At 48.9% G+C, this 20,447-nt stretch overlaps 2 long non-coding RNA genes across 3 annotated transcripts in view; one reads left to right on the top strand and one right to left on the bottom strand.

The window, feature by feature from the left end:
- Positions 1-567: 567 nt before the first annotated feature.
- On the bottom strand, positions 568-14,599 carry LOC135330172 (uncharacterized). The gene is made up of 3 exons (XR_010391983.1): positions 13,864-14,599; positions 1,619-1,661; positions 568-887 (listed from the first exon to the last, which is right to left on the bottom strand). It is a non-coding gene; the product is annotated as an uncharacterized LOC135330172 (long non-coding RNA).
- A 2,259-nt stretch (positions 14,600-16,858) lies between these two features.
- LOC112985605 (uncharacterized) overlaps positions 16,859-20,447 on the top strand; it is a 74,249-nt gene continuing 70,660 nt past the window's right edge. For both annotated transcript variants that reach the window (XR_010392068.1, XR_003259786.2), the window contains exons 1-2: positions 16,859-16,954; positions 17,879-18,137. This is a non-coding gene — a long non-coding RNA (uncharacterized LOC112985605). The remainder of the gene's footprint in view (positions 16,955-17,878; positions 18,138-20,447) is intronic.

The raw sequence follows: 20,447 nt of genomic DNA, 5'->3' as shown, positions 1-20,447 counted from the left end.
TTTCTTCTTCCTTGATTTGCCAACCTTCCTCCGACTGACTCATTCCACACTTAGGGAAGGAAAGGAGTGATAGGGGAAGGAAGGGGGAAATGTTTAAAAGAGAGAAATTTGTTTGCCAGTCAGCAAAGAGGTGAGAGTAAGAAATGCCCGGAGACTAAGTCCCAGTCCCAAACTGGTAGCTGCTCCCTGCCAGTCAATGTTTATTCCTTAATTTCCAGAGGGAGGGAGGTATATGATGCACTTGAATTAGTCATATCTCCCTGACCCCAGGGCATGTTCTGGGAAACCTTCTCCTGCCTTAACCCCAGGGAACCTAAATGGTACTTCTCCAGGAGGTTTTTGAATTTTCTTTTTAAAGATTGCCCCCTAGAAGCTTCAGTCTTTTACTCTCACTCCTTAGAGGCTGGTCTCTAGTTTTAGTTAAGGATGAGACTATCTAATATCAGTATCAGTCCTTGTCCCTTGCTAAAATGACCTTTAATCCACTGTAGCTTTCTAGAGGCCCATCAGTATTGGGATGTCTGGGGTATGCATGTGTGTATATGTATATGTATTTATATGTATATATTTTATTTATATGTATATTTATTTATTACCAATGAAATGCTTACAGAGAACCAGCGGGGAATGTGAGAACAGGCAGCGAGTTGTAGAGGACATCACTGAGGGATAACACTGCTGATGCGAGGTGCTGATGTTGGTGCCGCAGCTACCCTGACACGGCAGCAGCGTGCTGCGCGCACAGAGCAGCGCTGCCCTGGCCGGCGGGTCCCTTCCGTTTGGTCTGCAGAGGTGCTGTCTCGGAGCGGCTGTTTAGAGTGGGAGTAGGGTCCGTTTTGTTTGAGATCCACTGCAGCTGTGCGTTAGCAGTGGTATATCCTGTAAACCTGTTAAGATAGTAATAATAATGTTAGGAGAGTAATAATAATAATGATTCTTAACAGATTTCAAAATAGAAATTTATGGAAGAACCGCTGTGAATCTCTTAAACTTGCTACACGCTGTGTGTGTGTGCGTTCACACATAGGTGTAGGTAAGTCTGAAAATGCTAATTTGGGCATACAAGCATGAGCTATATCCTTGCCACAGTCCATGTGCAAAGAGCAACACGATGAGGACGAGGTTCCAGAATGGGGGCAAAGATGACGAGCTTTCTGGGTGTTGTGGCCCCCGGATAAGCGAGCTCTGCAGTTCCTTGTGAGTGTGGGAGCAGTGAGGGCCAGCGTGCGCAGGGGTGAGCTGAAACCACCTGCTCCCCGACTGATTTAGGGCAATCTTCCCATGACTCTCCTCTTACCCTTCCTCCCTTCCCACAGGTTTCATGTGGGAGGTTGAAACCTGGGTTTGTAATCAGAACATTGTCAAATTAGTAACTGGCAATGCAATAAGTAATCTGCAATAATGAGAACAAGTGCTAGGGGGAGCAGAAGAGCTGTTGGTAAGATACCCATCATTTAAACAGTAGGTGTTGCTGGTGACTTGCTGCTGTGGTTCGTAAAAGTCTTTAAATTTATAAAATGTACAACAGGATGCATTTAAAAGAGATGTGAATGTGTTTTAAAGCTTCCTGGGTGATTGACTGTATCTCCTAGAATTTTACCTAATCAGGTGCATTTACCTTAAATTGTAGTAGGCTATGTTTCTGTGCAGCACTGCTCTCCCTGTAGGAACCAAGAAAGTTTAATGGATTAATGTGAAGAGTATTCACTCTGTAGTCTGATGCAGCTGCCTCTGGGGTGAAATACAAAAGTCAGTTAAACAACAAGACTTCACAGCAGACTAAAGGAGGGGCACTACATGTTGAGATTTTTATATCAGATGCCCCTGTTAAGTCTGCAATAATTCTGTCAGCTGCAAATGGAATTGCTTGATTTATGCCCATATACAAAATCTAGCCTTAGAAATATCTCCATGAGAAAATACTTCAAAATTTTAACAGTAATTTGGCCAGGAAAAAAAGAGTCTAAAGCAATTTCTGCTGGGAATGCAGTTCTCAGAGATGTAGCTAAGCCAGCTGCATACTCTGGCTTGGGTTCACATATGTCTTTCTGAGCTGTATTCACAGCAGAGATGACATTATGCATTTAAGCTATTTTACTATACTGAAAGCATTACGGAACCCAAAAGCAGACTGGGCTATCTCAGCCCAACAGCATGTGAGACTTGTATGTACTCACCCAAGAGGCATTCTCGTTTGCTGGTCCGGCTGGTTTTACCACAACAGAGTTGTGATACTAGCAATTTGATTATGGTGCAATTGGGGGATTACGGATTTAAGTTTTCTGTGGTATAATGTGATGATTCCATGTGCAAAATTACTGTGATATTAGTAGAACTGCTCATTGAAAAGGAGCTTTAATATAAAAATTGTGGCAACATTTGTTTTTTCCTCTTCTTTAGAAAAAGTTCTTTGTACTGCAATCCATCATTGGTTTGTTGCCTAGAGGCTTTTTCAAGAGAAATGCTAGGTCTCCCCATATGTCTGGAAGTTAATTCTTCATTCTGCCAAGCGTCTTTTTTTTTCCTTCAAATTGCTCCCAGTACCATCCACCTTGTTCTGCATTGCCTTCTGCGTGTTAACAACTACCTGTTGCTTCAATAATCACTACCATGTTGTTAGGACTTCATAGATTTGTCTTCCTGTGAGTGTTTATTCTGTTGGAAAGCACTCTGCATAGCAATAGAGCATTCGTTCATTTAATCAATGTATAAGGTACCTCTTCAACTCCATGCTAAAGGGACAGTGCTAATGTAAAAGCAAAGCTGTCCAGCTAAGGCATTCAGGCTGGACAAATACAGACCAGTCTAGGGCAAGAGCAAGTGTAAAATGCATTAGACAAATCTCCCCTTAATAAAAAGTTTAGTCTGGCAAAATGAAGCCTGAGAGAAATTCTGTAAATACAGCAGGGCAAGAGGAGTAGGGGAGGTAAATGCCAGGGAGGGAGAAGGACTGCTTAAACTAAAAGGCAACACTGGCACGAGAACAGATGGGTATAATCTAGCCAGTAATAACTTTAGGCTGGTAATTAGAAGGTTCTTAACCATCAGAGGAAAGAGAATCTGGAACAGACTCCCACCAAAAAATGATGTTTTGTTTTGTTTTCCTCTTGCTGTGAACTCAGTTTAAGATAGAAGTCAGTAAGTTGGCATGAGGGGTTATGTTATCTGATGTACCGGCTGTGTTTGCACCAGGCTGGGCCTGATAAACCTACAGGCCCTTCATCCCATGTCCCCTCCATTCTCAGTGAGCAGAGAGGGTGGGGGAGAGAATAGCATGCAAATAAACATCAGCCTGTAGGCAGTGTGACTTCATGTGCAGTATCCTTGTCCTTCCCATCTTGGACTACAACGAGAGAGGAAATAGACAAAAAGTCTCCCGTGTGGCTCTGTGGCACTCATGACCGGTCCCAGAACACTGCCTCCTAGTGTGATGGCCTAAAGATTTAGAGATTTTTTAAAGATCTGGGCTGAAGAGTTGGGCCGAGAGGAACCTCATGAAGTTCAACAAAGGCAAGTGCAGGGTCCTGCACCTAGGGAGGAATAACCCCATGCACCAGGACAGGTTGGGGGTTGACCTGCTGCAAAGCAGCTCTGTGGAGAGGGACCTGGGGTCCTGGGGGACAACAAGTTAACCATGAGACAGCAATGTGCCCTCATGGCCAAGAAGGCCAATGGTATCCTGGGGTGCATTAGGAAGAGTGTTGTCAGCAGGTTGAGGTGGTTATCCTCCCCCTCTACTCAGCTCTGGTGAGGCCACATCTGGAGTCTGTGTCCAATTCTGGGCTCCCCAGTACATGGGAGACATGGAGCTACTGGAGGGAGTTCTGTGTAGGGCTACGAAGATGAGTAGGGAACTGGAGCATCTCTCTTATGAGGAAAGGCTGAGAGAGCTGGGCCTGTTTAGCCTGGAGAAGAGAAGACTGAGGGAGGATCTTACCAATGTAGACAAATATCTTAAGGGAGGGTGTCAAGAGGATGGGGCCAGACTATTTTCAGTGGTTCCCAGAGACAGGACGAGAGGCAACAGGCACAAACTGAAACACAGCAAGTTCCATCTGAATATGAGGAAAAACTTCTTTACTCTGAGGGTCACCGAGCACTGGAACAGGTTGCCCAGAGAAGTTGTGGAGTCTCCTTCTCTGGAGATACTTAAAACCTGCCTGGACATGATCCTGTGCAACGTGCTCTGGGTGACCCTGCTTGAGCAGAGGGGATGGACTAGATGATCTCCAGAGGTCCCTTCCAGCCTCAACCACCCCCTGATTCTGTGAAAGATGCAAGCAGGCAGGAAATTCACCCCACAAAGTCTGCCCCTCTGCAAAGGCTTCTGGAGGGGTCCTTCGCTAGGGAAGACAGGCCCGGACCAGGGTGTCAGATCTAAACAGCTGTCGGCTTTGCAGCTTGTCAACTCCAAATCTGAGGTCTGTAGCCTAAGCCTATCTCCAAGCATCTCACTGAATCTCAATCACTTCTGCTGCTGCTAATGCACAACAGGCAGATGTGTATTCTCACACCCACTGCTCACCTGCGGTTCTGTTTTTCTCTTTAGTAATTGTGCAAGTCACCTGATAATTCAGCTAAAAGCCCTTACGAGACATTACATAATGTCCTCGGAGAAACCCTGTCTGCTGTAACATTGCATAGATTATTATGTAAAACTTTCTCTCTTTTCTCAGTTGTTTGTTTTCGGGTGGGGAGTCAGGCTGGATTTCCACTTGGCTGAACCTAAAAGGCTTCAGGTTTACTCTGGATTGCTTCACTGTTTTATTAATCTCCAGAGACTGCATTGGAATTGGCCTTAGTATCACAAGTGAAATGAGTTTGGCAGGGCTCTCTGGAGTCTCGGCAGCACACCTGGCCTTGCTGTGAGGTGCGATTCAGCTCAAGTGGTAACACTTACTCAAGAAAGCCCCCAGCTCTAATGTGATGATTTAATTAGCATCACTGGACCAGCTCCATGGATAAAACCTTCCCCTGATACTTGCTCAGAATTGTAGAGCTTTCTCTATGCACACGAAATACTGAAGGGATGTCACACTGCTCGCGAAAAGCGGGCAGCAGAGCTGTGAGCAGACCTCTCTTGCGGAGCATGAATACAAGAGACAGCTCGCAGCCCATGTACCGAAACCCCAGCCTGTGACTTCTGTTTCTTGAATGAGTGTCGAGGGCTTGAGGACTAGCTCACTCTCTCTTCCCTTTTCTTACTCAAGACTCTGAGGCCTTGCCTGCTGTAGGTGCTGAGAGGCCCGTTGATGACAACAAGCCCCAAGGAGGTTGAAGGCAGCCTAGAGGTTCACAAGGAGCAGCGAGGCACCCAGCCTTCTCTGGGTACCCTGCTCCTGTTTGTACCTTTTGAAAATCTCCAGCCCCAGCTGGCAGGGTAGATGGGAGCAAGTCTGATCTGTACTCGGAGTTTTCACCCCAGCTGAAGGAGTAACAGACAGCAGGCCAGGTGTTAACAGCTATTTCACCGCCACATCATTTTCTGAGTGCTGAAGGAGCTGATTCATTTCTGTGGGTCTTCAGCACTCATCTGTGTTCTTGGAGATCAGTGTCCTGTCCGCTGTCCTGCCGGGCATCCCGATGCAATGTAGCTCATCATCTGCCTCTAGCAGAGAGACCAATAGCTTGTCAGAGGCAGTGGTTGTTTAGGAAGCGTTTTGTTACGGAAGTGGATGGGAGAGCAAGGATGAGAGCACCTTCAGCTCTGACAGGCCGAACTGGATGCACAGGGAAGCCTTGAGGTCACCTCCTGGGCAGGAGCCGTGCAGAGGGACTCTGCTCCCAGCGCCACCGCCAAGGGTGGGCGGTGAAATACAGGGGGAAGATAAAATGTGTACCAAAGCTCAAATCAATAGAGCTAGTCAAAAACCATTTTCCTTCTGTTCTAACATTCTGAATGGAAATATTTTCTCTGAAACATTTCTTTTGGCTGGGTGTTTCAAGGCAGAATGAAAAATTTTGTTTCAGCTCAATTAGAGTTCTCTTTGAACTGAGATTTTGAAAGGACTTTTGCTTCTTAAAAACCGAGATTAAACAAAGCCATCAACTGGAGAGTAATTTTGGTTGAGGAATCTCTTATCAAAAAATGTAAGATGTTAGTTAAAAAATATCCCCTATTGAGGGGAGAAAAAATCCAATTATTTTTAACAGCTGTGTTTTCCAAAGGCAATTTTTTTCCAATCAGAAAAATATGAAACAGCTCTATCAAAATTGTGTTTCCTTCTGCTTGTTCGCTCTCTTTTTTTGCCTTATTTGGGACATCCTGTAAGAGCTCAGAATCCAGAAAGTCTTTTTTCTCCAAAGATTTGCAAACCTTCTCGATGAACAAGCTTCAGGCTTGTCATGAAACCTGAATCCAAGGAAGGTTTCCTGGCTTCAGCTTTCAGTCTGATGTTGCACATGGCTCTGGCTCAGAGGGTTGCTTTAGGATTGGAGCAGGGATGGGAAATTCACTTGTGCAGAGGAAAAAAAGATGGAAAGTGTATGGGCTGCAGTGTGGAAAATCCAGCTGCGGGACAGCTTCTCTGTCCCCGCTCTTAAACCCCGGACTGGTGGTATGCTGCAGTTCTCACCATCTTTGGCAGCTGAGCTGGATTGCTGTGGACCACCTTAAATGTTTTCCATGCCAGCTGAGCACAGAAAGCTGCTGAAATGGGTCTCTGCTGTGTAGTGCGCACTCTCTCTTAGCAATGCCCTCGTGGTGACTCAGTCCCATTCCCCGCTTCTTTTAACCCACAGCAGGTCAAGAGTTTAACAAAGTGACTAGGGCTGGGAGCCAAGTCCCCAGAGTTGCAATCTGCAGCCAGCATGCCAGCATCTGGAAAGCGTTTGTGACCAATAAAAAATGAATGTGCAGACTCCGCCAAAGCAGCAATCATTTGGCATCTCAAGCCCAGATCTTTACAAGATGATTCTTCTGAGGCTTGGAAAGGCTTGCCTTAGTGTTTTCTAATAAAAACAGTTCTGGGCTGGGCCAATAGTCGGGTGAATAGTGCTATGCGTCGCCACATGGGAGACAGCCAGCCGGGGACGGGAAGGCATTGCTGGAGTCTAACCTCTCCGGCTGGCGGGGGGCTGGATGCCTCATGTCGGTGATGCTCTCGCTCTGGCTGGGGACAGGGCACTTTGGGTGCCATGGCAGCTGCCATTCAAAGCACACTCCATCCTTGCCCTGTTTCATCCAGTGCCCCAGGACTCCCGGGGAAGGGGGAGAGCACACCCTGGAGTGCTGCCACTGGGGCACAAAGCCCTTTGTCAGAGCCAGACAAGAGCTGCCTTAGACTGTCCCATGGAAATAGCGATTTCCAGCATTCAGCAGTTGCTTTTTTGGATGGTGCAGCTTCCATGCTCCAGGATGTCCCTTTGGGGTGCAGTAGTGTTCCCTACATTTTTGTCAGTACATGTTTCTGACTGCGAGAGATCAGTGGGATTGTAGGGAACTTCTTCCAAGCCTTCTCACTTATAGGTGATGGGATAGGTCCTCATTTTAGCCTTAAAGAGAACCTAAGAGAGGAGGTTTGGTAAACGTATTGGCTTGGTACCTTCAAGTACCACAGGCCTGCTGGGAGCACTCAAGAAGGGGGAGAGAGAAACATAACATATGAATGCTACAACTGATCGTCCTTGCCAGCAGCTAGCTCATACTGCCTTTGTTGAGCACATCCAAGAGTCCTTCCCATTGCTTCCAGGCTCTGTCCCTAAGGATGCATTGAACTCGGCACCTTGCTCCTCCTTGCAGTGCTTAGTGGGATGGGTTTGTCCATATGTGTGTTCCTTCCCTCAGCTGGATTCCTTCCTGTGCATTGCTTTATCTTTCTTCTCTGTAGTGACCATGCAGTCATGTGCAAGCCGCTAGGGCTGTTTGGACTCCACCACTACATACCCTGAATTCCACTGCAAGGAACAAATACAAATAAGTGGAAGCTTAGTAATTGTCTTGCAGGTTGCCAGAATATCTTTTGCTGGAGCTACATGGACTTTGTTCCTAGGGTGTCATCCTTCTGACCACAGAAGCAACACAGTGCTGTGGCTGAGGCAATGCAGCCGGGGTGCAAGAAACCCCACTGCTAAACCCCCGTACTAACTCTGAAGATAGAGAAAAGAAACTCATGGTTGCTTGTTCCCCTGTTTCTGAGGATGACTTTGCAAAGGGACAGCCACCGCAGAAGAGGAAGCTGGCATCTAAACTGCAGGATTAGGGCACAGATACAATCCACATGCTCTGCTTCCTGCACTTGTTCTTGCCTTGAGGGGCATCAAAGCTGAGGATTGGCTTAGGAGGGTGTGGAATCCTAGAATTGAAGAATTTTTTTAAATTATTTTTTAGATTTCAAACTGCAGATATTTGGAGTGAGGTTCCTGGGACTGCTAGGGCTCTGCCACTTTAGTAAGTTAGTTTTTGATTCAGTTCCATCTGTTCTCACCTAGATTTTGCCTGCAGTAGGAAAATGAGCTGGAGTTAGCCAGTGTCAGCTAATGCATGTCAACATGCTTCTCCATGTATTTATGCAGGGTAGGTAAGGGCAGCTGACCCAGAGTAGATAAAAACAGCAGTGTTTGAAAAGATGCTACTGGTTTTGGTCAACCTAAGGTATTGCTAAATTGCTCTCTTGTGTTCCTAGTCCTAGAAGGATTAAAAAAAAGAAAAGAAAAGTAAAACCTCCCCCCAAACTCCTTTTGCTTTGAGTTTGTCACACATGCAAAACCCTCCAAAGGAAACTCGTCCAAATCCACTTTATTTGCCCTGGTTTGGAAACTTTAGATTGGGCCAGGTTGGCTTTAAAAGCTGAGCGACTCTTGGCCAAAACCAACCTGATTTTCAAGCTCCAAAGAGAAATCCAGATGCATAGCTAGCTTTGCTTCAGAGCATTTCGTGGAGCCCTGAAGTTATTGTCACTGATGCCCACAGTCAGTTTAAAATCAGTTCTTGCAAGATGGCTGATTCATGTTGGCCATGTTCTCCAGAAGTGCCAATTCTTTCTCCTTTTGTCACTTCTCTTACTCTTTTTGTGAGAGGTGTGTTATTAGCCCAGACAGAGATTACTTAGAGCTTGCAAAATATGTCTTGTGACTACTCAGCACTTTCCATGCATCCCTGAATGCTGCTTCTATTTCCTCTTGATGGAGATGGGGCCCGGCCTCTTTGCTTCTGTTGTCCACGCAGCAGTTTCCTCACAGCATTAAAAACGTTCCACTTCCTACAGATGGTTAGATATGCTGGACTGGGATGGCATTAACCCTAGAAGTGCTGCTGCCCAGACGGCGCCTGTTGAGCCTGTTAGTTGATAAGAAGCTGTGTTATTAAAGGAATGGGTTAACTCCCCAGAACCCCTGAGGGACAGCGGGGTGCTAGGCAGGCAGATGCATAGTAAAAGAGCAAGGAAGCGCAGGGCTGCGGCGTGTCCTGGACACCTGGACAGTACAGGTGACATTGGTTTGGAGGCTGCCTATGCAGGATGGCAGCTGGGAGGCCGGAGGCACAGAGACGGATGACACGGCCTCGACAGGAGTGGGATGTGTGATAGCTGTGTGATAATGCAGAAGGTGCAGCTCAGGAGATAGGTGGTGGGCATGCTGGCTAGTAATATTTGCCTGGCAGCAAGCAGAGAGTATGCACACATCACATGGTGACACTGATATGTGAGTGTGGCATTTCACCTTGTGATGATTCGGGGCTGGAAATCTTTCACCATTTTGATTTCTGATGGCTTCCTGCTGAAGCTGGTGGCTTAAGTTCATTAACCCTCTTGCACACAGCAGGCAGCTGTCTGTATGGGCACAGAATACTTCTGCTGTTTAGCCTTAAACATGTTCAAACAAAGGCTGCTGCGTTATATCTAAGCAGTCTCTGTGGTTGCTGCAGTTTTCCTCCACACTACCTCTCTGACAGCAAAGGGTTAAATCCCACTTTTCCCATGCATCTGCTGATGAACTGTGAATATGCAGCTAGGACCTGTTTTCATGCATATGTCCCTTTCTATAATCCAATCTTCTCCACTGTGGCACAGACCTGGAGGCTCTTCTGCAGCCTAGTATGGCAGGTCTGCTGCCATGGGATAAGAAGCAATAGGTTGATTTACATAATCATATATGCAAATAAGCCAAATCAGGGTCCTTCCATTCAGCTTTGGTTTTAAGGTGACTCTGTATATGAGCTGAGAGAAAAGGGATTTGAAAGGATGATTTTCTCCTCTGGAGCTCTTGCAAAGCAGATCGCACTCAGGGGTGTACTGCTGTTACCAGACAGGTACAGCCCAATGGGCAGAAATGATTAATTGTACTAGAACACCTGATAACCCGTCCCATGCAAATGCACCCGCACCCTTTAGGCCTGCATCATCTGTTCCCTTACTGGAAGTGTGGCCTGCATCCTTACGCAGGAAATGAAAGAAACTCCATCTCCGAGGAACAAAGGGAATTCGTCTCTTCATCTGGTGGAACATTTAAAAGATGTGAAGAACAGCAAAGCCTCACACCTGTGGCATACCAGATGAGCACTGGTGGAGACACGTGGGGAGGTCATTTTAATGTGTGCCCTTAAAAAGGCTACAGAGAATAAATCAGAGCAAGGCAGTGTCTGCCAGCACTCAAAAGGAAGATCCCAAACATTAGTGCTCCTACTCGGTTCAGTTTCTCCTAGTCCTGCATGTTACCTCGGCCACGCAGTGGCATTGGCCATTCTGGCCTGGGGTTCGGGGAGGCACTCAGAGCTCCAGAGGGGACAGCGTGAGCTATCCATGATGAACTCACGGATCGGTTCAGTGATCCGCCTTGCTATGTCTTGTTTCAAGTAGTGACTCCCGTACGGTTTCCCAAGGAAAACTCCAAAATGCATGTGGCTAACTAGGTAACGGTTGGTCAAGGCAGTACTGTAGGCAGTACCGGTTCTCGACTTGAGGGACTAGGACAGGTACCCAGCAGCACACGAAGGGTCACTAGGTTCTAGCCTGGCTGATGGAATGGCAGCCGCTACCTTTAATCAAATTTCTTTAATCCTTTACAAAAAAAAGAAAAGAAAAGAAAAAAAAACTTGTTAAGCTCTTTGGCTCTCTTGCAGCAGTGAGAGGAGGTAAATTGGATCTGTTAATTAAACATTGCATAAAAGAATAATGATCTCTTGTCAGTGTTAAGTGCTTTGCCTCTAGAATTCCCCTGCCTCAAAGGGGATGTGTGTCTTGCTGCGCTGTTCTGCCGAGTGACCAACCCTTGCCTGAACGTTCATGGGACTTGCTGATCTGCGTTAGAGCTTTAGACAAGGGAAAATACAGCTAGGTGCCCCAGCTAAATGCCACCGACCAAGCAAAATAAAGGAGAGATGCAGGAGCTGGGTGCTGTTTACTCTTTTGTCCATTGCAAATTCTGCTGGCATGAAGGATAACACTGGGCATTCAGAGGTAGGTAAAGCTGTGTCTTTAGCTGTAGGCAGCCTCCTCGGTGAGTGAAAAATATTTTGCTCTTAGTCTACTAAACAGTTTCCTCATCCTGGGGCATATGGTTGCAGACTCTAGGCTACTCTAGGTGTGCAGTGCAGTGACCCTCGTAATACCTTGCTACCCGGAGGTTAGCAGAGCTCTGTGGATAGCTAGCCTTTCTCTGCCATATGCACTCTGCCAAGAGCAAACAGAGAATGAAAAGATGCCAAGTGCGTTGCATGGTAGCATTAGGAGATTCCCGCTGATATCTAGTTAGGTCAGATCTGCAGTCTCTTTACCCCTGGAGCAGCACAAAGTTGCCATAGATAGGATCAGAGTTGGCTCATTAGGAGTCTGTGAGCTGTTCCAGCCTAATTCTGCTTTCCTTGCACACTCACTTGTATCCAGCAGATCTTTCAGTTTGTCTAATACAGCATTTATTGTAAAGGAGAAACACCAGCATCTGTATTAGAGGGACATCTCAGAAGAGCAAAGAATCAAAGACCTTCTGGTTCTTCTAAGAATCAGCTAGTACCAAAGGAGACAGCAGTCCATCTCCTCTGTGTTCTTGGGGACACTGATACAACAGGTACTACTGAAGCTGTCTCCATCTTTTGCAACCCTAATGCTTATACAGTGACAGGGGGGAGGATGAAGCTGAGTACGCTGTTACTACTAGGAAACAGTGATACTGTTAACATTTGATATAAGTTCTGGTTGTAACGTGTGAGAACGAGCTTTACTGCTGAGTTGTGTACTGCAGCACCAACGCACACCAGCAGTCCCCTTGGACTGGTGCATCACAGACAAGAAATTAGTATGGACTCTTCTTGGGTCTGAGCGGACAAACACTGTTGCTTCTGCCACCACTGCCTTTCTTTAGCAAGCCTGTTAGCAGCCAGGGCAGGAAGCGTAAGGGATTAAAGGAGGACTGGCAGCTTTCTCCCCTGAAAGCTGAGCTGGTCAAATAAACGCTGGGTTTGTACGTTAGGCGGGAGCGGGGTGCGCCTGAGAGCGCCTCTCTGATGGGCTCGTGGAGAACCTGTGTCTGCAAGGCTGGGGCTGCGGCTGGTGAAAGTGCTTATCCATGTAACGTGGTTGTGTGTTTTGCCTCTATGGTCAGTCTTGTCCTCTCCTAATGATAAGCTGACCTGGGCTGCAGGTGCCACCCAAGGTCCAGTTTCGTGGCTGTGACTGAGTAACAGCCGGGTGAGATGGAAGGCACGGTGACCAGCTCTGCTGTCATGTGCAGAAGTGTTTGCCATAGCAGAGACTCTTGCAACTGCAAGTGTGTGTATTTATAGGGAGGCAGATGTAAACCACATTTGTCCTGTGTTTCTGGCAAAGAGAGAGCGTGAAATATTTGTGACCCGAGTCATTGGCTTTCCTGCCATTTGTATAAAAATTTCCAGATGTGATTGTTGATGCCTCACCTGGGACCAATTAAAGAAAGAAGGAATATCCAGAACCAACTGTGTCCATGTGGACGCTTGACTTGTTTGTGTGTGTGCGTGCATGTGCGCATCTCTGTTGCAATGTGTGTGTTTTAAAGTAAAGCAGAATTTCAGTTCAAAGAACTGCTGTTCTCTCCTCCCGGACCTTCCTTTTGCCTACGTTATCCTTTCCTCCTCAGCGTCGTCCCTGTCCCACAGACCCAGGATCAATTTGGATTTCTCCCTCATCTTCATCCTTGCACCTTTTCTATTGTACCTCCAAAGAGCTGGTCTGTGTATCCCCTTGGTCACAGTGCTCTGCCGTGCAGGCATGGCCCATTTAATAGAGAAGGTTCCTGAATGCTATAAACTTCTAGACAGTGTGAAATCCCTACGTAAAACAACACGGAGTAGCGAAAACAGTGTCAACACAACATTTGGACTGCTTATCGCCAAGTGAGCCCCCTGCACTGCTCTGCCTCTTGTCCTCGCTTTCCTCACCTGTCCCCTCGGCTGTCTGTCTGCTGGGTCCTCACTCACTGTGTTGGAGACTGAACTCCTGCTTTTCTGCTCCCAGGCTTTGTCCATAAAAACTTTCTCCAGATCACCCATCTTGTCTCCATGTCTTCTCTCCACCAGTGATTGGAAACTGCTGCCCCTTCTACTTCTCTTATGTCGAGTTTCTCCGTACGTTTTTGTTCTTCCCGGCGTTCTCCGAGTGTGCTCCCCGAGCTGCCTTCCCGCCCTAGTCACACCCTGCTGGAAAGCAAGTTTAAAATCGTCCCGTTTTCCTCCCTTCTTTTATTGTTGTTTTTGCAAGGAGAGTTCAAACAAACAAACAAACAAGCCACCCTCCCCCCAACATCTGGTGCCTTCCAGGAGCCTTAAATTCATGGCCAAAATGTAGCATGCGGAAGGACAGGATGAGAATCCAACTAGCTTGCAAAAAATGGGCCTAGACCCAAAGACACAGACCAGTTTGGATTTAAAGTAATCAGCAACAAAATTTAACTTACTCTTCTGCTTATCAGTCACCCTCTTTAGGCACGGTCAGACCCATTCCGCGTCCTTTGCTGCAGCCTGCTGGAGTCGCCCGTTTCTGGAGTGGGCGCGGGCCTTCGCCTGGGCAAATGTTCCCCCTAAAAGGGGAAGAATCCCGGGTGCTGTCTGCAGCAGGAGTTTTGGACAAAAGATCTGGAAGCAGCATTGTTGCTGGAGAGGCTGTTCCCGTGCGGCGTCCAACCCGTGCAGCAAATGTCAGGCCCAAAGTGAACTTTCTACTTTCTTTTGTCTCATTTTTTAAGAGTTCCCTATAGAGTACTTGCAAGTGGATTTGGGTATGTTTATGCTTGTGTTCAACGCAGAAGAGAGCTAAAATACAATGGTAAAAACCAGTGCATGTCTTACACAGTCATTTGCTTATTAACGAGACGTTTTCAGGGTAGCTATGTTTTAGCTCTAGATTTTCAGCTGGGAATTTATTCATCTAGCAACAGATATTCAGAGCTAGGCTCAAACTGACAGTCTTATTAGATGACGAGTTAAAACAGGACTACAATTCGAGTGTAGATTTATCTTTTCAATGTGTGGTGGGGAGAAAGATGTATATGCTCTAAGCAGCTGATTATAGGCTTTCGAAAATGCAGATTTTTGTTTCCATGGAATATGGTGAAAAGAAATGATTCAGTGTGCGGCTTTGCCCTGGAAAATGTCTTTAAAACTTAAAGTTGTCCTCCTTCATTTTTTATGAATTCCAAAGGGCAGTGCCGTCAAAGAGCAAACACATTCAGAAAATAAGGACGCGGCTGTCATTTGCACAGCGAAGCTTTTCGGTGCCTGTATGTGTTTGAGGTTGCATTGTTCTCCTCCCGAAGTCCTCGCTGACGTGTGCAAACCTCCCGGGCTTTGCCCTTCTGGTTTACGCTGGCAGCACCAGCCCTTGACACAAACTGCTTTCTGCAGTGTGGATAGGTGTAGTTTAGCCCCGTTGCTCTCTCTAACCCTCTCACTCGCTTTGTTGCAAGCAGTAAGGAAGTCAGTGCAGTGCTGTGGTCTTGCCCATCTGCTGCGCTCCCTCGCAAGCGTTCCGGCTGCCCCGGGCTTCCCACCGCGCTGCACCGTCACGTGCGCTGTGTGCGGCGAGTCCCGAAGAGGAAGGGTAAAGATAAACTGACACGGAGTTTAGCAATGCATCAGCCAGGTTATCGCAGCTTCCTGCATGGTGCCAAAACTTCCCTGAGCTGGCTTTTTGATGCTCGGCCTCTTTGCTGTTAACTCTAGCAAGACCAGAACAGCGACTTCCTCCCTTCCTTGTGCTTCGAGCCGGAGCTCCTCAAAGGAGAGGGTGGGGCAGGGCCGTAACAACAGTGCCCAAAGGCGAGCGTGGGAGGAACTTGAGAGCGGTCAGCCGGGAGCCAGGGGCACGGGGAACTGCTGTTCTTGGTGCAGGGAGCCCTGCGATGGTCCCAGGGCAGTGCAGGACAACTGAGGCTGGGGGAGAGCTGACTAAAAAGGATCAGATGGAAGATAGAGGTGGATGGAGAAGAGTCATGACTATATTTGAGCAGGGGAACAGAGTGCTAAACGCTGTGGCATGATCAGGTATCTGGCAGGGTTTCTTTGCAGCAAGGCCAAGCTGAATATTCTGCTGCAGAAATGATTTCTCCCTTTGCAGGGAAATTTCTGCCAAGTCCCTTCCTCTCCTGGCTCCCAGGTCTGGGTGTCTTGCTCAAGTCATGGGGCTTCCAACCAGTTTCCTGGCTGCTGCAGACTAAGGTGGTGCCAGTACTTCTAAAAACAGCCTGTGCTCCCTCCTCCTCCTCTTCCTCCTCCTCTTCACTTTGGTGGATTCCTGCCTCCTCCCTTTCAAGCAATGCTTATTCAGCTTTTCCTTGCTAGATCCTCTGCCTGCTCAGGCGCATACTGAGCCCTGACCCGAGGAGTGGGGCTGGGGTGCAGGAGGGGCAATTTGAGGAAAATACTTGGCCTTCTCTGCTCTCATGAGGCAGGTCTGACTACTCTGAGCTGTTCTCCACCTTCCACACTTGGTTGTTTGTCCCAGAGATGCTTAAATGAACTCATTTAAAGCTCTGTTTTTGTCTATCCAAAGGGAAACGTGTACTGTTCAGGATGTGGCTTTAATCAGCACTGGGCTGTGCTTTAACCCGTAAGGACTCGGGGGCACAGGCTCGCCCGGTGTGAGCACTGCTGGTGGGTGCTCGGTGTGCAGTGCGTTGAGGACGGGGCAGCCCGGCCCCCGTCGCTCTGCGTGGCTGCCCTCCGAGGCAAGGACAGCCTCGCGCTGGGGCTGCAGCCCGCTGCGGCCGGGAGGGCAGAGCCAGCCTCCTTTGTCCCTGCGACCCGAAGAAGCGGGAACGCCCGGCCTGGGACCCAGGGGGGTGCGCAGAGCCCGCGGGCAGGCAGAGCTGCTGCTGGCAGCCGTCGCTGGGGAAGGCCAGGCACGGCCAGCCTGGCTGGGCAGCGGGGCAAAGCCCCAGAAACGGGGCTGTAAGCACGGAGGGGCCCACGCCTCGGGGAGCCTGCCGCCAGCCTCGCCGCGGCAAGGCCGGGAGCTGCTGCTCCTCCCTGCCGAGCCGAGCTTTCGCGCTGGAACAGCTGAGGTGCCAGCGGCCCCCCAAGGCTGCTCGGAGGCAGGAGGTTCCCCCCGCCGTCGTGGGGAGTTGCACCCACCTCCGCGGCTGGTGCACCTGAGCAGAAGGGGGTGACGGTGGGGGAGCGGGGTGTTGCCTTAGCGGGCAGTGGTGGTGCTGCTAGGGCGGGCGCGTGAGCCGCTCCAGCACCACCCCACGCCTGGGGGTCGGGGAGGCCTGGGGGGGGGCAGGGGAGGCCTGGGGGGGGGGGGCAGGAGAGCCGGGGGGTGCCTGAGGCAAGGGGCTCTGCGTTGTCTTGCCTGTCAGGCTTGATTAGATTTGGCTGGCGCTCGGGCTAAGGCCTCCACGCTGCGAGGGGTGGGGTCTGCTGGAGGGGCAGAGCCCGGCCCTCCTCCTTTTATGTGCGGCTGAAAAGTAGCCTTTGTTGTGGGGTTTGCAGGCTTTGTCCCCTCCTAGGAGCAGTGCCCCTTTCTTCAGGCTTCAACCCCTCGGAGAGGTGAGCAACCCTGCCTTTTTGTGTCAGATCTGAGCTCTGCCTCGCATCTGTGCTGTGCTTGGGTCTTTCGCTGCCCCCCCCCCCCCCAGGGGCTGAGGGAATCATTTTTCCTGATAGTTTGAAGTTCTTAATCTGAAACTGTGTTTGGCAAGGATCCAGCAAGGTGTTAAGCTCCTTTCAGCTGGGAGTTCCCCCCAAGTCCCACCCTGCTCCTTCAGCCCTTTTGTGAGAGACCTAGAAGAACAAATGGAGATAGAAACTCCAGTGAAGGAGTTCCAGGGCTTCTGCAGCCGGGATGCAAACATGCTCCTCTCGGCCTGAGTGATCTGCAGTCAGCAGTTTCCCATGCAGGTCTCAATCCTAAGGTTTTGCCATGAAAGTATTAAATTTGAGCAGCATAACAGACTGGAAGTAAGCGGCCATTAGCAGACTCAATGGAGCCTTGAGCTCAGGCGTGGGTAATTGTCCAGCCCTTACAGACTGCGTACCAAAATCTTCCTGGGTCAGGAAGCCACATGTACCCCAGAGACCAGAGCGCTCTGCAGCTGGGAAGGTGAAAGGTGGGTGTGCCAGGGAGCAATTTTCAGGCCTGAGAGGACGGTGGCTCCTGGGGTCTTGCCTCTCCACTACGGGATGGGGCTGGAGCTAGACCGAACATGCAGCCGTGTCCAGGGATGACCCAGTGATATTGCCACACTTCTTCCCATCACTGAGGACTTGGGTTGCCCAGCAGTCTCTGCACCACCATAGGCCCTTTGCTGCAAGTCATCTGAGCTACATGTGAACTGCTTTTGGGCTACATGCAGCTCAGAAGTGCCTCAGTTTGTCTATGTATGCTTCAGTGTACATGTTGCCACATGCAGTAGGTGCTTTATTTTCAAAGTTGTATAAAAGCGGTGCCCCTTCAAATCACTTCCCAAACAGAACTTGCATCGTGGTCACCAAGCACTGAGTCTCAAAGCTGAACCAGGGAACTCTTCCTAAGGCTCTCCATGCTGGCCGTGCTCTGCATCCTGACGCGTCCTCATCGGCACACCAGGGCAGCACCAGAAGAGCTACTGCAGCCTTTGGAGAGGAGTGGGCATCTTGCAGTCTTCTTGCCCGTTGCGCTCCAAGCACATTAGTCCCAAAGCCATGCTCTCCAAAGGACTTTCAAGCATCATTTAAACTCGTCTCAGACCAGGTAGCACAAGGGAGACCAACCCATGTTCAAATGACAATTTGGTTTATAATGTTTAGTATGTGTTTTCATTGCTTTGGTTAAAAGTGTTTTCAGAGCCCTGTAGCTGGAGTCCTGCATAAAGGCAATGAATCCCTCATATAACCGTGTTCCTCCTGTAGTGCCTTTGGGAATCTGGGAGTGATGATTGACCTAAACATTTCTCATTGCCTTGGGCATGCATTAAGGTTTGGCAGTGCAGGGGTTAAATAGCTCGAGAAGGGTGGAGGATGCTTCAGCCAAACCCAGACTGATTGCACCTGGTTTGCTCAACCTCGGTAATGACACCATGGTCTTCCCACCCCCACCCCAGCAAATGCCACAGGGGCTGCCAAGGCATACGTGCAGGTAGGGCTGTGCGAGCAGGTGTGGGGCCTGCAGCGGTAGGAGGCTCCCCAGCCCGGCCACGGGGAGCAGCCGTGCCAGTCACACGCACGCAGGAGCCTTGTGAAGCCGCTGAAATGACAGCAAGCCCAAATAAGAAATCCCCACTGTTGAAATTTGCAGTCTCGTGCGAAAGGCACTCCTCTGTTACAATCAGGGTGTATTAGAGTCTGCTTCTCTTGAGCAGGAAAAGTGCATATTTTGGCAGGCGTGCACGAGGCATGCTCACCACGCACACCTAGCCCTGCGTGGCTCCAGCTTCTCCGTCTCTGTGCAGCGCACGGAGCTGAGTTCCCGGGCAGCCTGTTCTGTGGTGAGACCCACTCCTGTCTTTGCTCAGCTCTTTCTCTGGGACAGTTCTACACTAGTGTGTAGAAGAGCTGGAGGCAAGAAGGTTGCTCACGCGCTAGGCTGTGTCAGCATTGCTTTTGTATATCGGGGAGGTAATGAAGGATTCAAGGCCATAGACTCAGGAATGGGAATTTGGAGTTACTCCTGTCAGTGGGAATTGCCAAGGAGACAATGAATTCCTTACAGGAAACTAGTCTGGAAGTGTGTTGTGTGAAACAGTGCTTTTGTTAGTGTGGGCTCCTGGTGCAGCTCTGAGAGTGATCATGTCATGCAATGGAGAGGATGCAATTACTCGTATTTACTCTCTCTTCCCCCACCTGGACTCCATGCTGAGTCAGTCCTTCCTTTTCCAGTCCACAAACCCAGGGAAAATGAATGCCAGTTAGGTGATCCTGCTCTGGGTAGGCCATGCGTTTTTACATATAAACCAGGCTGATGCTCAGCTCTTGCTTCTGTGTCTACTGTCAGGGCACACTGCCTTCTCCAAGAGCCAGCACCAGTCTGCGGGTGTGAAGGATGCCGTGCGGCTGATTTCAGTAGAGTTCTACCCAGCTACAGTGCGGAGGGTTTGGCCCAGAGGTCCCAAACCCTGACCTGTCCAGGGCTTTTCTTTGGCTTCGTGTAAGGGCTCAGAGGTGAGTGGTAAGGGCTGGGGAGATTCCACGTTGTGGCCCAGCTGGCGTGTGCAGCCACAAATAATAATTAATTGGCTCTTTAAGAAGTCTTGCAAACTCTTTTTTTTTTGGTCTGTCTGTCTTAAGCTCCTTTTAATTAAGTTCGGTCATGTCCCAACACATCATCTTGGCTGAATCACAGACCTCACTGTGCCAGTTTTTTACATTCCTGAAATACACAGGCCGCCAGTGTTGCGAATGCAGCTCGGAGGCAGCGGCTTGGAGGAAGTCGGGCAGCTCTCCTGGAACTCAGAAATTTTCAGGAACTGTTGTGAAATCGAGAGGCTGAGGAAACCAGCCTCTCTGCTTCAAACTCCTGTGCCGTTCAATTCCCAACAGCGTAACTGTCTTGCACTTTACCCACGAACTGAACGAGCAGCAATTGTAGCAGGCACCTGTGTACAAGCATCTTTGTTCCTTTAGAAAGCGCCTTTATTCGGGTTACAGTGCTTGGGGCACACAGCCTTTTTTTTTCTTCCCATTCAAGAGCTTGTTTCTTTGTCACACTTCTTATTGCAAAGGGTCAGCTTTCAAGATTGTAGGGCATGTTAACAAGATACTCAGGCTCTTTACTTAGTCACCAAACATAGCTGGTGTGGCAAAAGGAAAAACTTTTGTGTCTCTTTGCTAGAATACTTCAAGCCTGGTCTAAAGACCATTTCACTCTTCACAGGAATTTAGGGTTCAGGAGCATCTCCTCGCTGAGTTATAACCTGGCCATGCTCTCACCAGTTGCAGTGGAAATAATCCCAATGTTTCCATTGCCTCAAAGCTTTGACTCGACGCTTACTGTCCCTTGTGTTTGGGTGCTATGAGCTGGGGACTTCTGCGTCCGATAACCCAGAATGAACCTGAGCACCCCGTC

The sequence above is a fragment of the Dromaius novaehollandiae genome, chromosome 17 (genome assembly GCF_036370855.1).
Source record: "Dromaius novaehollandiae isolate bDroNov1 chromosome 17, bDroNov1.hap1, whole genome shotgun sequence".
Taxonomy (NCBI): domain Eukaryota; kingdom Metazoa; phylum Chordata; class Aves; order Casuariiformes; family Dromaiidae; genus Dromaius; species Dromaius novaehollandiae.
Note: the sequence above shows the minus strand (reverse complement) of the source record. Positions and strands in the feature narration are given on the sequence as shown.